General features: G+C 34.8%; 1 pseudogene across 1 annotated transcript in view; it reads left to right on the plus strand.

The window, feature by feature from the left end:
• LOC109228478 overlaps window positions 9,507-12,944 on the plus strand; it is a 29,752-nt pseudogene continuing 26,314 nt past the window's right edge. Inside the window, exons 1-3 of the transcript XR_002068386.1 lie at window positions 9,507-10,199; window positions 10,840-11,044; window positions 11,128-11,293. The product of XR_002068386.1 is annotated as a phosphoinositide phosphatase SAC2-like (transcript). The remainder of the gene's footprint in view (window positions 10,200-10,839; window positions 11,045-11,127; window positions 11,294-12,944) is intronic.

The raw sequence follows: 12,944 nt of genomic DNA on the forward strand, positions 1-12,944 counted from the left end.
GTGAAGAAGCATAGAATTAAAGTGGGGATTTATAATAAAATATTTTTCTTCATTAAAGTAAAATTAATATTTTAATTATTCTAATAGTGGCCAACTCCATAATTCTTAATATTTTAAAAAATAATTAACTTTTTTTAATATGAAATCTATTTTAAAGGATAAGAAAATCGATCAATATTTTTTGTTTGAAGACATGTATTTCCTCTTAAATTTAAAGGGAACATCCTTTGGAGCATCATAAGAAAAGTATAATCATTATTGTGACATAATACCATCTAAAATGACTTGGATATTTGTTATATGCTTTTATCACGATTTTTTAAAAAGTCTCAAAATAACACCTTTTTTTTTTTTGTAAAAAGAATTGAATCTTTCTTTTAGAAATTTGGAATGAAGAGGTTGGTCATATAGTTCCTAGAGAAAAATGAATGATTAAGTGGTAATGTAAAATTTGAAAATGACTAATATTTAGTGAATATTTTATAATAAATAACTTCATATAATTTTTTTTATAGATAACCAATCGTAGGAATTGACAAAAATAAAAAGAAATTGATGTTAGCTTATTTTGAATACATTTTATCTTCAATTGAATGGTTATCGTTTCTTTAAGTTTGCAATTTAAATAATTTAACTCTTAGCACTTTACTGTAAATTGATTTTGCTCGATTTTCTGATTTATTTTATCACCAGCGGTCTTTAAGAAAATGAATTATACACCCTAATTATTAAAAAGTGAATCACCTCCGTTATTATTCAACAACCCATACTTTCTCTTTCTTTGATATTTATAATTCTTTCCTTTATCTATTTTGTTTATCAGTTTTATATAATTTATGTTAAGCTTTATATAAGGTAAATTTTCAATGTTATAACATATTTGATAATATAGTTTGAGCTTAATTATTTCAGAATTTTTTTCTCACATATTAAGAGTACTTTGTCGTTTGGAATCCACATCTCAAATAATTATGTTACCAGAAATTTGACACATTAGATTTTATGTTTTTCCTTACTGTTCTATAAGGTAAAATACTAACTTAAAATCCTAAATATTAGGATCTCCTACCTTAGTTCAAATAAGAAAATAATGTAATGTGCAATATTTTAAATGCCTTTAAAGTCCTATATATTAGAAAAATAATTAAATGACTGATTTGTCCAATATGAACTATATTTTTCAAGGGTAAAAACAGCGAACGATATTTCGCTAAAGACCTTCGCACTTTTATAATAATAATATAATATAGATTATGAATTTTTAATATATTAATTTCTCCACATGTGAGTTATAGGTGTATACCGATGTGATGACACGATAGGTCACTTTGAGCTTTAGCCTTCATTTCTGTGTTTCGAGACCTCGATGTTACAACCCATATTCGTGTACGTTAGATCATGCCATAAGTTAGTCGACGTAAATACGAGAAGAGCTTATCTTTGAGATGATAAGAAGTTAATCCTATTGGTCTTAAATGATACAAGGGTGTATAAGAATGGTTAACAAGTATTAGAAATTAAACAAATCAAGAATGTTGTAACCCGTATTTTCGGATAAAAGTAGAGGTGCTTAATATTCTTAAGTGGTCGTGTTTTAAGGTATTTCAATCATATAATATCCTTATCATAAGTCTTGAAGTCAAACGAGTTATGAAACAAAAGTCGACAAAAGTTGTCGCAACTTACATTCATAATTTTACTTAAACTTTAGGTCAAGTGTTACTAAGTTTTTCTCCCAATTTACTTGGAATTATAGGGTGATCTACCCACCAAATTGAAGATCTATGAGTCTAGTTTCCAATGTATTAAATCGTTTGTCGATACGATATTGGAGTAGAGAGACATTCGCGTTTTCGCAAGACTGCGCCAAGCAGCTCTCTATGGGGCCACATAGGCGGTTGAGATATATTGATATATATCAGACCCCTTAACCCCGTTTTAACTCATTATTTTTCATTCTCTTCAGACCCTAGACACCGAAAAATACTCTCTCAAGGTTGTCTCATGATCCGACCCAAACAAAGGGCAAACAACACACTTCAAGTGTTGGGAATCCCGTGGCGCTAGTAAGTTCCTTGGTCTTCTTGTTCTTGCTGATTTTTGTGTGGTTCTAGCTCGTTTGGAAGGATTTTTTAAGTGTTTTATGTTCTGTAAAATACTCTCTTAAGTTTTTAATATTAAACCTAGGTAATTTCAAGTCTTCCAAAGTGATTCTAGTGCCCAAAAATCCGAAGTGATTGCTAGTTTCGCATCCTTGTTCTTGTGGCAGCATTGGGGGGATATTTCGTGGAGAATTAATGTCAAGTTGGAGTTTTTCTATCTATTTAAAGGTAAGAAACCTCTTACTCTACATGTATTTAAGATTATCCAAGTTGCGGCTAAGTCGTTGAAGCTAGAACTTGTGAGTTATCTATCGAAAGGCTTGTTAGTAATGTTGTTGGTTGGTGGACTATTTTGGGAGGCTCAATATGATTGTTATTGCTGTTGTTTGGGTTGTGTGTGATTTTTTAAATTGTGGTAAGTCATAAAAATAGGGGAGGTTCTACTCGTTTCATCGTAAAATAGGTTGCGGTCGGTACATAATAGTTACAGCGTTTAAATGATAACGATAGTAGCATTTCTCTTATTGTAGACTAAGGAGTCATGACATTTGCATAGCTTGAGGTTGGGAAGTATATACAAGGTATGTGAGGCCATCCCTTTCCTTCTTTTGCACGACTCCGATTGTACATAATGTAATGAACGAGTTTCCAAAGATACTCCACTCTTAGAAGCTAGTAGTACTTACATTGTTTCCCTTCTTATGGAACAATTGATGTTGATGTNTTGAGCTGGCCGTAGAAGTTCGAGGTAAGTGTTCAGTCTAACCTTAGCTTGAGGGCTTAGGAGTTGTGTCCTATTTTTCATTTTGCTACTTATTGAGTACGACGTATAGGCATGTTGACGGGTATCTATACGTTGGAGTCGAGCATGACCGTGAGTCTTAAATTAAAATTTGTTGTGTTCTTAAATGATACTACAGATGCTTTAATTGATGATTCTCGATATTGAGCAAGGATTAAGGTTGTTTTCGTGGAAATTACTTATGATTTGAATATTGGTGTTAGCTGAGATGAATAGAAGTTGAGTTAAGATTGGTTATAGTTGATTCTCCCTTGCCGGGACGTATTTACTTTTATTGTTGATCCCTTGCAGGATAGTGTAGTTTATTATTGATACCTTGCCGGACTCTTGGTATAGTTGTTGCTAAAGGTATATAAAAACATGGATCGGGTTGCACGCCGCCACAATACTATATATGGATCGGGTTGCACGCCGCAACAATACTATATATGGATCGGGTTGCACGCCGCAACAATACTATATATGGATCGGGTTTCACGCCGCAACAATAATATATATATGGATCGGGTTGCACGCCGCAACAACACTAAATATGGATCGGGTTGCACACCGCCACAATGTTATGCTGGATCGGGTTGCGCGCCGCAACAGTATTATTATTGTTTTGTTGTAGATTCTGAGTTGTTCTCTCATATCTTTTATTTCCTGCTGGATTTGACATTTTTCCCCGTAGCATGTACCCCCTCCCACTTAAATTGTTTATTCCTGCTATTTTTTTCCGTTGTATATTATATAACTGCACAGGTTTATCTGGAGTCTGGTCCTAGCCTCGTCACTACCTCGTCGGGGTTAGGCCAGACACTTACCAGCACATGGGGTCGGTTGTGCTGATACTACACTCTGCACTATGTGCAGATACCGGAGCAGCATTTGGGCAGTAGCATTCTGGGAGCCAGCCTTTAGTCCAGCCAGAGAGCCCGAGGTAGTCCTGCAGGCGTCCGCAGGTCCGGCGCTCTCTTCTATCTATGATTATGTTCTGTTTTCACTTGTTTTCGAGACATATTGTATTTCCTTTTTCAGACATTGTATGTAGCACTCATAGACAGTCCGTGGTTATTGTGACACCGGTTTCTGGGTAGAGGCATATATTGGCATTTCTGTATTGATTTTATTATTTAATTTGACTAAGTCTTCCGCTTGATTTCATCTTCCGCAATTATTTTAATGTTGATCACCTGTTTATCTTAAGTTGTTAAAAAGGATTAAAATGAACGAATTAAGATTTCTACATTTCGTGGCTTGCTAGCTTCTACGAGTAGGCGCCATCACGACCCCCGAGGGTGGGAAATCCGGATCGTGACAATTACCCCAGCATGATTGTGGACAAACTGATAGGCTGATCTGGTAGAGAACAAACCATTACTTGTCAAACTCTAAATGAGTTTGTCCTCCTCAAATGGAGCATTAGGAATAAAGACACTATCAATGGAATTAATGAGAGTAGAGGGGAGAGTATAGAAAAGCATGTTGAAGTTCCAACTAGAGTTAGAGCATATCAAAGATGAAATTCTATTGTTACTAATATAGGATTATAGATTGTCTTTAGCAGGACAAGTAAATATGTGACCTCTGTGGATAGTTGTGAAGGGTAGTCTCGTGCCCATAAATATTGGATTCTAATAAGTTGGAAAAACCATAATACTGATATTCAAGCAACAAAAAAAAGCTATTAAACGAGCGATTCAAAAGCAAAGAAAGAAAATGATACTTTTATTTGATACAAAGTTTGCAATGACGTGATCCGTAAAAATGCTACTACATTGTGAAGATTGGGGATACCCAAAAACAAGAGTAGATTGACAAGTTTTTCCAGTTAAATATAGTTAGTAATCACGTTTTCGGATATAAATTTGAATAATTCTCTTATTATTATAAATTTAACTTTCTTTTTATAATTTGTGAAGATATCATCTTACCTTTGTCATACATATTTTATATATATATATTTGAAAGTTAGAACATACTTTAGTTAGATTATTTAATTTTTTACTTCCACCAAGTGACTTCTAACTTGGATTATGAATTAGTGCTGTATTGTGGGCCGGTCTGGGACCGGGACCAGACCGGGCCCGCGGTCTTAACGGGCTAAACGGTCCCGGCGGGCCGGTCCTGGTGGGCCGGTCCCTGATGGTGTAGAAAGCCCGTGGCGGGCTGGTCCCTTGCTTGAGGTCCACGAGACCTGGACCGCTAAGCCCGGGACCGGCAGGCGGTCCTGGGCCGGTTCAACCGGGCCTAACGGTCCTAACGGGCTCCAACGGCTCTTTTCTAAAAAAAAAAATTTTTTTTTTTAAAAAAGTACCAACGGTCAGATTTAAATCTAGCCGTTGGCCTTTAATTTTCAACCGTTTGGAACTTTAAAAAATTAGCCATTTGGCCCCCAAACTTTATTTTAACCCCAAACTTTATATAATTACACTTTTTTCCAATTCTCAACTATAAATACCCCCTCATTCTTTCATTTTTACTCACCAATTCATCAATCTATCTCAATCTCTCTCAATCTATATCTAATTTCTCTTCTATAATTGCTTATTTTATTATTGCAATTTCGTGAAAAATTGTGAAGTTGGTGAATTGAAGTATTCAAGTCTTCAACGATTTTTAATTTTCAAGAAGTTGTTCGGCAATTCGGTAAACTCGTTCCAACTCTTAAGTTTTAAGAATATATTTTTGTGTGTTTAGTTTGCATAATTGTAATTAATATGGCATTTTCTTTGAAAAAAATATTTGGTGGTAAGGGAAAAGCTAAATTGGTGAAAGTAGTCTCCAACCTACTACCCTTCCCCCGGCTCCCCGACCCAGACCTGTTACCCATCCTGCTGCTCCTATTATTCTTGATAGTGATAACCCTTGTTTTCAATTTTCCGATAGTGAATTTTGCCATAATGTTGCACCAGGTGAACAATTAAATGAAGAAGTTATGAATGCTCTTTATCCTAATCAAACTATCTTAGAAAATGATGAGGAAAATGAGGATGTAGATGAAACCCAACCGGATTTAGATGATACACCTACTAGTCCTGTTAATAACCCAACTGATCGCCCCGNTAGATACTGCGGTTAACCCTTAGTACAGGTTCAAATCTAGTTCAACCAGGATTAACACTGTGACCGGTGGTATTTTATATTACGATCCTAATAAAGATCGTGAAGAATTAGCAAAGATGGTTACCGTTATGTGCTTACCCTATACTTTTCCTTCTAACCCTAATTTTGTGACATTATATTAGAAAAGTTTTTAATCCTACTTATAAAGGTTGGCCTCGCACAACAGTTAAGAGCGATATTTATAAATATAAACATGAATATGAACAATATTTGCGGTATTTATTTACTCATATAACTAATCGGATTTCTATTACTACTGATATTGGTAGAAGTAATAATGACTGTGATTATCTAACTGTTACAAGTCATTGGATAGACGAGGAGTGGATAATGCAAAAACGCATTATTGCGTATAGAATAATTAATTCACGTCACACAGGTAAGTTTATTGCTAACACTGTTGCAGATATTTGTAGATATTTTTGCATTAGAGATAAAATAATGGCAATTTCTATGGATAATGCTTCTAGTAACACTAGTGCTATAGGTATACTTACAACAACACTAAATCCTGCATTTAGTAATTGTTTCCATGTGAGATGTATTTGTCATATTTACCATTTAATCATCGGTGATGGTATGAGAATTTTAAACTTAGAAATTGAAAAGGTTAGAATGGCTCTTAATTGGCTTTTTTATTCAAACCGTAGAAGTAGACTTAGAGAGTATTTTAAAAAATGTGATGAATTTGGCCTTAGAGAAAGAAAGGTTCCTAAACCTTGTCTAACTAGATGGAATTATATGTACGAAAGTTTAGTAGTTGCATATGAATATAGAAACCCAATTAATGCAACGTTTAATGCTCGTGTTGGTGGTGAGGATGATGATGAAATCCTTACAAATCAAGATTGGACGAATGTTAAAATTCTTATAGATTTTTTAGAACATTTTCAAATTGCTACAAATGCATTTTCTGGGCAATATTATCCTACTATTTCAAATTGTTTAGTTTATATTGCAGCACTATGTGATTTGTTTGTTGAATTTTCGGAGGGTGGGAAAATTTATAAACTTGCTATAAATGCAATGAAAGAAAAGTTTAAAAAATATTTTTTCCATATCCCCCCTATTTATGGTGTTGCTGCAATGTTAAATCCAACAATGAAATTAGGAGGTCCTCACTTTTGGTACTCAAATATTTATAAGGCTTTAGATCTTTCAGTTGAGGAATTTTCTACACTTGCAGAGGCAAAAGCCTCAATTAAAATAAATGCTCAAACAATTTATAATGCTTATCAACTTGCGTTAGATCATGCTAGGCACTTCGTCTAGTTCACAATCATCTAAAAGAGCTGCGGGCCTAAAGGCACTTAAATCTTGGACGGAGTTTAGGGGTTCTCAAGGTGATAATTTTGATGAGACTTCACATCTAAATGAGCTTCAAGTTTATTTGTCGCAGGGACTTGAAAAGGAGAATCCAGACGGCACCTTTGATCTTTTGGAATGGTGGAAGGCAAGGGAAAAATATTTTCCGGTTCTTGCAAGGATTGCTCGGGATATTTTATCTATTCAAGCTTCAACAGTTGCATCAGAGAGCGCTTTCAGTCAAGCAAGACTTCAAATAGGTGATCATAGAGCGTCTATGAGGGAGAGCTTGGAAAAATCAGTACTATTCAGAGATTGGATCCGCTCGGAAAGAAGAAACTCTGGACTTGCAGAATCACAACCGGAGATAGGCGAAGCTTATGAAGATGATAGCGGAACTTGCGGAGGATGCTGCTTCGCCCGGAAGCGGTGATGAACAAGCTTCTTTTCCGCCACCACCAACAGAACCTCCTCCGAACCTTGAAGGATTTATGAGATTTGTTAGAGATACAATGTAGATTATGGTGTAACTTGTACTTTGGCATATCTTCTTTAGTTTTTTTTCCTTTTAATGGTGGTATTAGTACCTTGTTGTGCTCATTCCATTGGGGGGAAGAAGACTAAGAAAGATATGCCATTTTTGGTAATAAAAATTATAAGACATGCCCTTGAATATCTCTTTGCAATATTTTTTTGTCTTTAACTTGCAATTATTTATAAGCTATAATATATATACATAACATACAATATATACTACAAGAAAATATATATACATAACATACAATATATACTACAAGAAAATATATAAGGGAATATATATACATAACATACAATATATACTAAAAGAAAATATATAAGGGAATATATATACATAACATACAATATATACTACAAGAAAATATATAAGGGAATATATATACATAACATACTATATATAGTATACTATACTAGTATACTATATATATTATATTTACATGAAGAAGTAGTACTATATATACTACAAAACAAGATTTTTCAAAATGAGGGCCCCACCCCCAATGACCACCAACGGTCATATTAATTGCACAAATAGCCGGTTTTTTTTTCCAATTTACAAAACTAACCTTCTCTAACACTATAAGTACCCCCCTCCCTCTTCTTCATTTCAATACTCAATACTCATTTCTCAATCTAAATTTCTCTCAATCTCTCAATCTCCAATTTTCAAGACTTCAAGTCTCAATCTCAATTTTCAAGTTAAATCATGCCTCGTTCGGAAAGAGTGCGCTTATTTGTTTCGCAATACTATGAAGTGCTTGAAGAAAATGAAGAAGGCCAAATATTAAAGTGCAAGAACTGTGGAAGAGTCTTAAATTTTCGTTCAGGGTGTACCACAGGCATTTTAAGGAGGCATATTGAGGGTATTTATCCGCAAATTCGTCTTTAAGATTTTTCAACAATTTGTGTTATTTTAAAATTATTAGACGTATTTATGCTTCATGTTGTACTTTGTTATTAATTTATTATGCATGCCAATTTAGTTTTACTATTGATTTGTTATTTTACATTTTCGTCAAACACTTTAATAATTAGATTTCTATATTATATATACTACATATATTTATATAGCCATGCATAAGAGCAATTTATATATATACATACACATATGGTTTACAAGAAATTGCCTTAAATAAAAAAAATTAAAAAAAAGCCCGAAAATCAAAAAAGCCCGTTAGGCCCGCTAAGCCCACGAGCCCGGCCCATTTAGCCCAGGACCATATGGGCTTAGGCCCGTCACGGGCTGGTCCTACCCGTTGAGCCCACGAAGCCCGGGACCGCCAGAGCCCGACCCGTTTAGCCCGGCCCGTTTAGCCCATTTAGGCCCGGCCCCGGCCCACCATACAGCCTTATTATGAATGATGCTGTAAAATTCTCATATGCTTAATTCCTTCAAACTATATAAAGGCATGTTAACTAATTAACTAAAATAAAACATAGAGTAATGCTTATATATTCCGATATTTTTATGGTCCTCACGCTCACGGTCCACAATATGGTGATACGTGCTCTGACCCTAAAAAAAATTGTGGTTTCCATCAATTTGGCTATTGCAAGATCTATTCTACTCTTCAATTTAATATTAAAGATACTCTTATATGTGAAGAAAAAGGAAAAAGAAAAGAAAAAACCCCAGAGAATACGCAACATCATCATCAATATCATTATTATATCATCATCATAATCGCCACTCGCCATCAGAGACAGATATATCTCTCAGCTCTCATTTTCTCTCTCTGTTGATTTTCAGCTTTTCTAGAACATACCCACATTTCCCATCTCTTCTCCTTCGTTTATATACATATATATAAAATTATAAAACCCATCATATAAGTTACTCTTCAATCCCTTTCCTCTTTGTTTGTTTCATCAAAGATTTGACCCTTTTCGTTTTTGATCCATGATCATTCCCTAATTTGGGATTTAAATGCAATTTAGGGTTCCCAAAATTGAGTCTTTTTATTTTGTAGCTGAAGCTGAAGAAGAATTGTGTAATTTCAATCTAAGTCAAAGGGGGTCTTTTCATTTTGTGGGTATTAAGAAAAAAAAAATATGCTAGCTTTGAAGCAACTCAAGTGTGTGGTGATGCTTGATGCTTTGAGTTGTGTATGTACTGCTATATAATTGGATTTGGTTTTTGGTTCTTTCTTGGATTTGAATGCTGGAATAGTTGGTTCCCGAGCCAGGGGCTCGGGTTTTGATTGTATCATATTTTGGGATATCAGTACAAAATTTTACCAATGGCAACTTGTGATATGGAATCTCAACATCACCAGGAGCAAGACCAGTTTTCACCAATTCGACAAGGGTTTATGCAGAAATTCAGGCTCTATCAAACTCTATCGGTAATAATTCATTCTCTTATTGCAGGGGATCAAAGGGTGTACTTAAAAGTGTGTCGCAAGTAGTTAAAGACAGTCCAAAAGTTAACAGCTCAGTCAAACTGCATTGCCCAAGTTCGAATCTCATGTGGCGGATTGATCACTTGATTTAGCTAATTCGAATCAAGATCTTATGATATATTTGACCATTTTGACCTCCCTCTAGGATAATAATAGTTATTCAGTTTATGGAGTGCTAACAGTGCTTTATATTTGATTATGGTAATTTGTATTGATTCATAGGATAGTCTTAACCTGGCAATTATGGGGCGTTTCATTCCCTTATTCGAAAATGAGCCTGTCAAATCTCCACTAGCTGGCATGTATTGTTTTGTTAGTACCTTCTTCTTCATCAAATAATTTTAATTACTTTCTATAACCTGTCAGGCGACCTTCAACTTGCTATGCTATTATAACACAATCTTCCTTATTTATCTGTTCAAAGTGCAATGAACTTATGGAACAATGGCATTGTGTGTGTATGGTGTATTTGGGGTCCATTTCCGTCTTAGTGTCTTGTCCATTTTTTATATTCTTCCCCTTTTCTCTCGTAAAAGTCTTCTCAATTGACATACTTTTATTCGTTGGAAAAAAACTGTTGCAGAAATTTTACATGATAGGAAGGGACAAAAGTAGAACACACTGGAGAGTGTTGAAAATTGATAGGATGGAGCCTTCTGAGCTTAACATACGTGAAGATTCCACTACCTATACTGAACGTGAGTGCTCTGACTTGTTGAGAAGGATACACGAGGGTAACAGGTCTACAGGAGGTCTGAAATTTGTCACTACCTGTTACGGCATTGTTGGTATGTGAATTCCTGGGTTTGACTTTTCAGATACAAGAGGGTTCCATTCATCTGATATCAGTTATCTCTATGCTCTTTATTAGGGTTCATCAAATTTCTGGGGCCTTATTACATGCTTCTTATCACAAAAAGGAGGGAGATTGGCGCTATTTGTGGTCACTCTGTGTATGCTGTCACTAAGAGTGAAATGATCCCGCTTCCAAATGCCGCAACAAGATCAAAGATGGTTAATTATAGGAGTGAAAACAGGTTTGTCTTTTTCTATGTTTGGGTTCTCTTTGTCTGATATTGATGTTGTATATGGTCCATTGCAATTTAAACTTTTCTAGTCATCTATATATTCTGGTTGTTTTTTGTTTGATTTTTTACTGGTGGAAATCACCCTTTTTTACTTCAATGATAGAAGATTAGGCAGCAAACTATAAGAATGTTGAAATGAGTTTGAAAGCTCCCACTTCCTGCAAGTGAAGCTGAAGGTTAGGCACCATCCACCTCTCTCAGTTCCCCTGCATTGGTGGTACACCTTGGTTAATTGCATTTTAACCCAGTTTGCTGTACATCAAACGTTCTCTCGATATTTCTGACCTTGTCGACTGCACAAATTTGAGATTCAGGTCCAAAATCCAAATTGGACCATCTGTCAATGTCATTGGTTTATATGTCAGTGCAATATTATGTTTACTATCTTGACAGTGAGCTTTGGTGTGGTAGAATTCAAATGCGCATATTTTTCTTAGCCTTAGGTGTTAACTTCTCCTGCTGTTCTTGCTTATTTGACAGCTGGAATGTGGAGTCTGTTGAATGCCACTGAGTAATTATGCAGTTTTAGTTTGAGAGAAGTTCATGCATTAAGGTGTCATTTGGTTATCGGGATTAGAAAAATAATCTCGTATGAAATTTGATAATCTGTATTGTGTTTGTTTGGCATGTCATTTCTGGTATAAGCGATAGTAGTATAATTTTATACCACAATGCCGGCATTAGTTTATATAGAATTCAACATGGGATAACTTATATGAGGATCAGCTTTACGAGGATGAAGCTCATAAAAGACTAAAATAACGTTGATTTTATCTTTTCTTCGTCAAAACATTGATTTTATCTTTTTTACTTTTTTATTAAGTTAAAATTATTTTTAGACTTTTGTATTATGCACCATATATCCCATTCTTAATGCAATGAACCAAGTGTCCACCAAAAACATATGCATAGTGATTATTAAATTTTGCTTCTTCCAAAAAAAGTGATTATTAATTTTTGTATTGCAATTCCTGCGTCATAATCCCCATATAACTTTGTCTATGAACCGTTTAAAGGTCTGTTTGGGAACTTAGATATCTGGACTAGACCTAATTCTATCATATAATCTAATCTAGTTTGAAGTTCATCTGGATCTACTCCAATTTGTCTTTTAACTTGGATAAAAGTTTGATGCTACTTGTGATGTTGCTCACTAGCATGTGGGCTGTGCAGAAAGAGAAAGTTGGGAGCGCTTTCGAAGTGGGCACATGATGATTTTGTACATTTTTGAGGAATTCCCTCTTATCCGTTTTATTCTTTGGGTGCGCTCATGAGGTTCTAATGTGTATAAAAGACCGGATGTCTTTCCTAGAGAATCATATTTCCTCATAAGTTCTCTACTTTTTGGTATACTGCTTGTATACAGGAGTTTCTTTTCCATCATTAATAGAATTATTTCACTTTATCAAGAAAAAGTTAATTAGGAATCTCAATCGTGTTGGCAAATTATTGGTTCTGATTTACTGTTAATAGGTCTGCAATTTGTTAATATGGTATGTAGTAGTAAATTATTTTATTAGATAGAGATGACATATGCATGCACATTCAATGCCTTCTAGCAAAACATCAAAATTGAATAAAATACGAAACCCTTCCCCCC

The sequence above is a fragment of the Nicotiana attenuata genome, chromosome 7 (assembly GCF_001879085.1).
Source record: "Nicotiana attenuata strain UT chromosome 7, NIATTr2, whole genome shotgun sequence".
NCBI lineage: Eukaryota > Viridiplantae > Streptophyta > Magnoliopsida > Solanales > Solanaceae > Nicotiana > Nicotiana attenuata.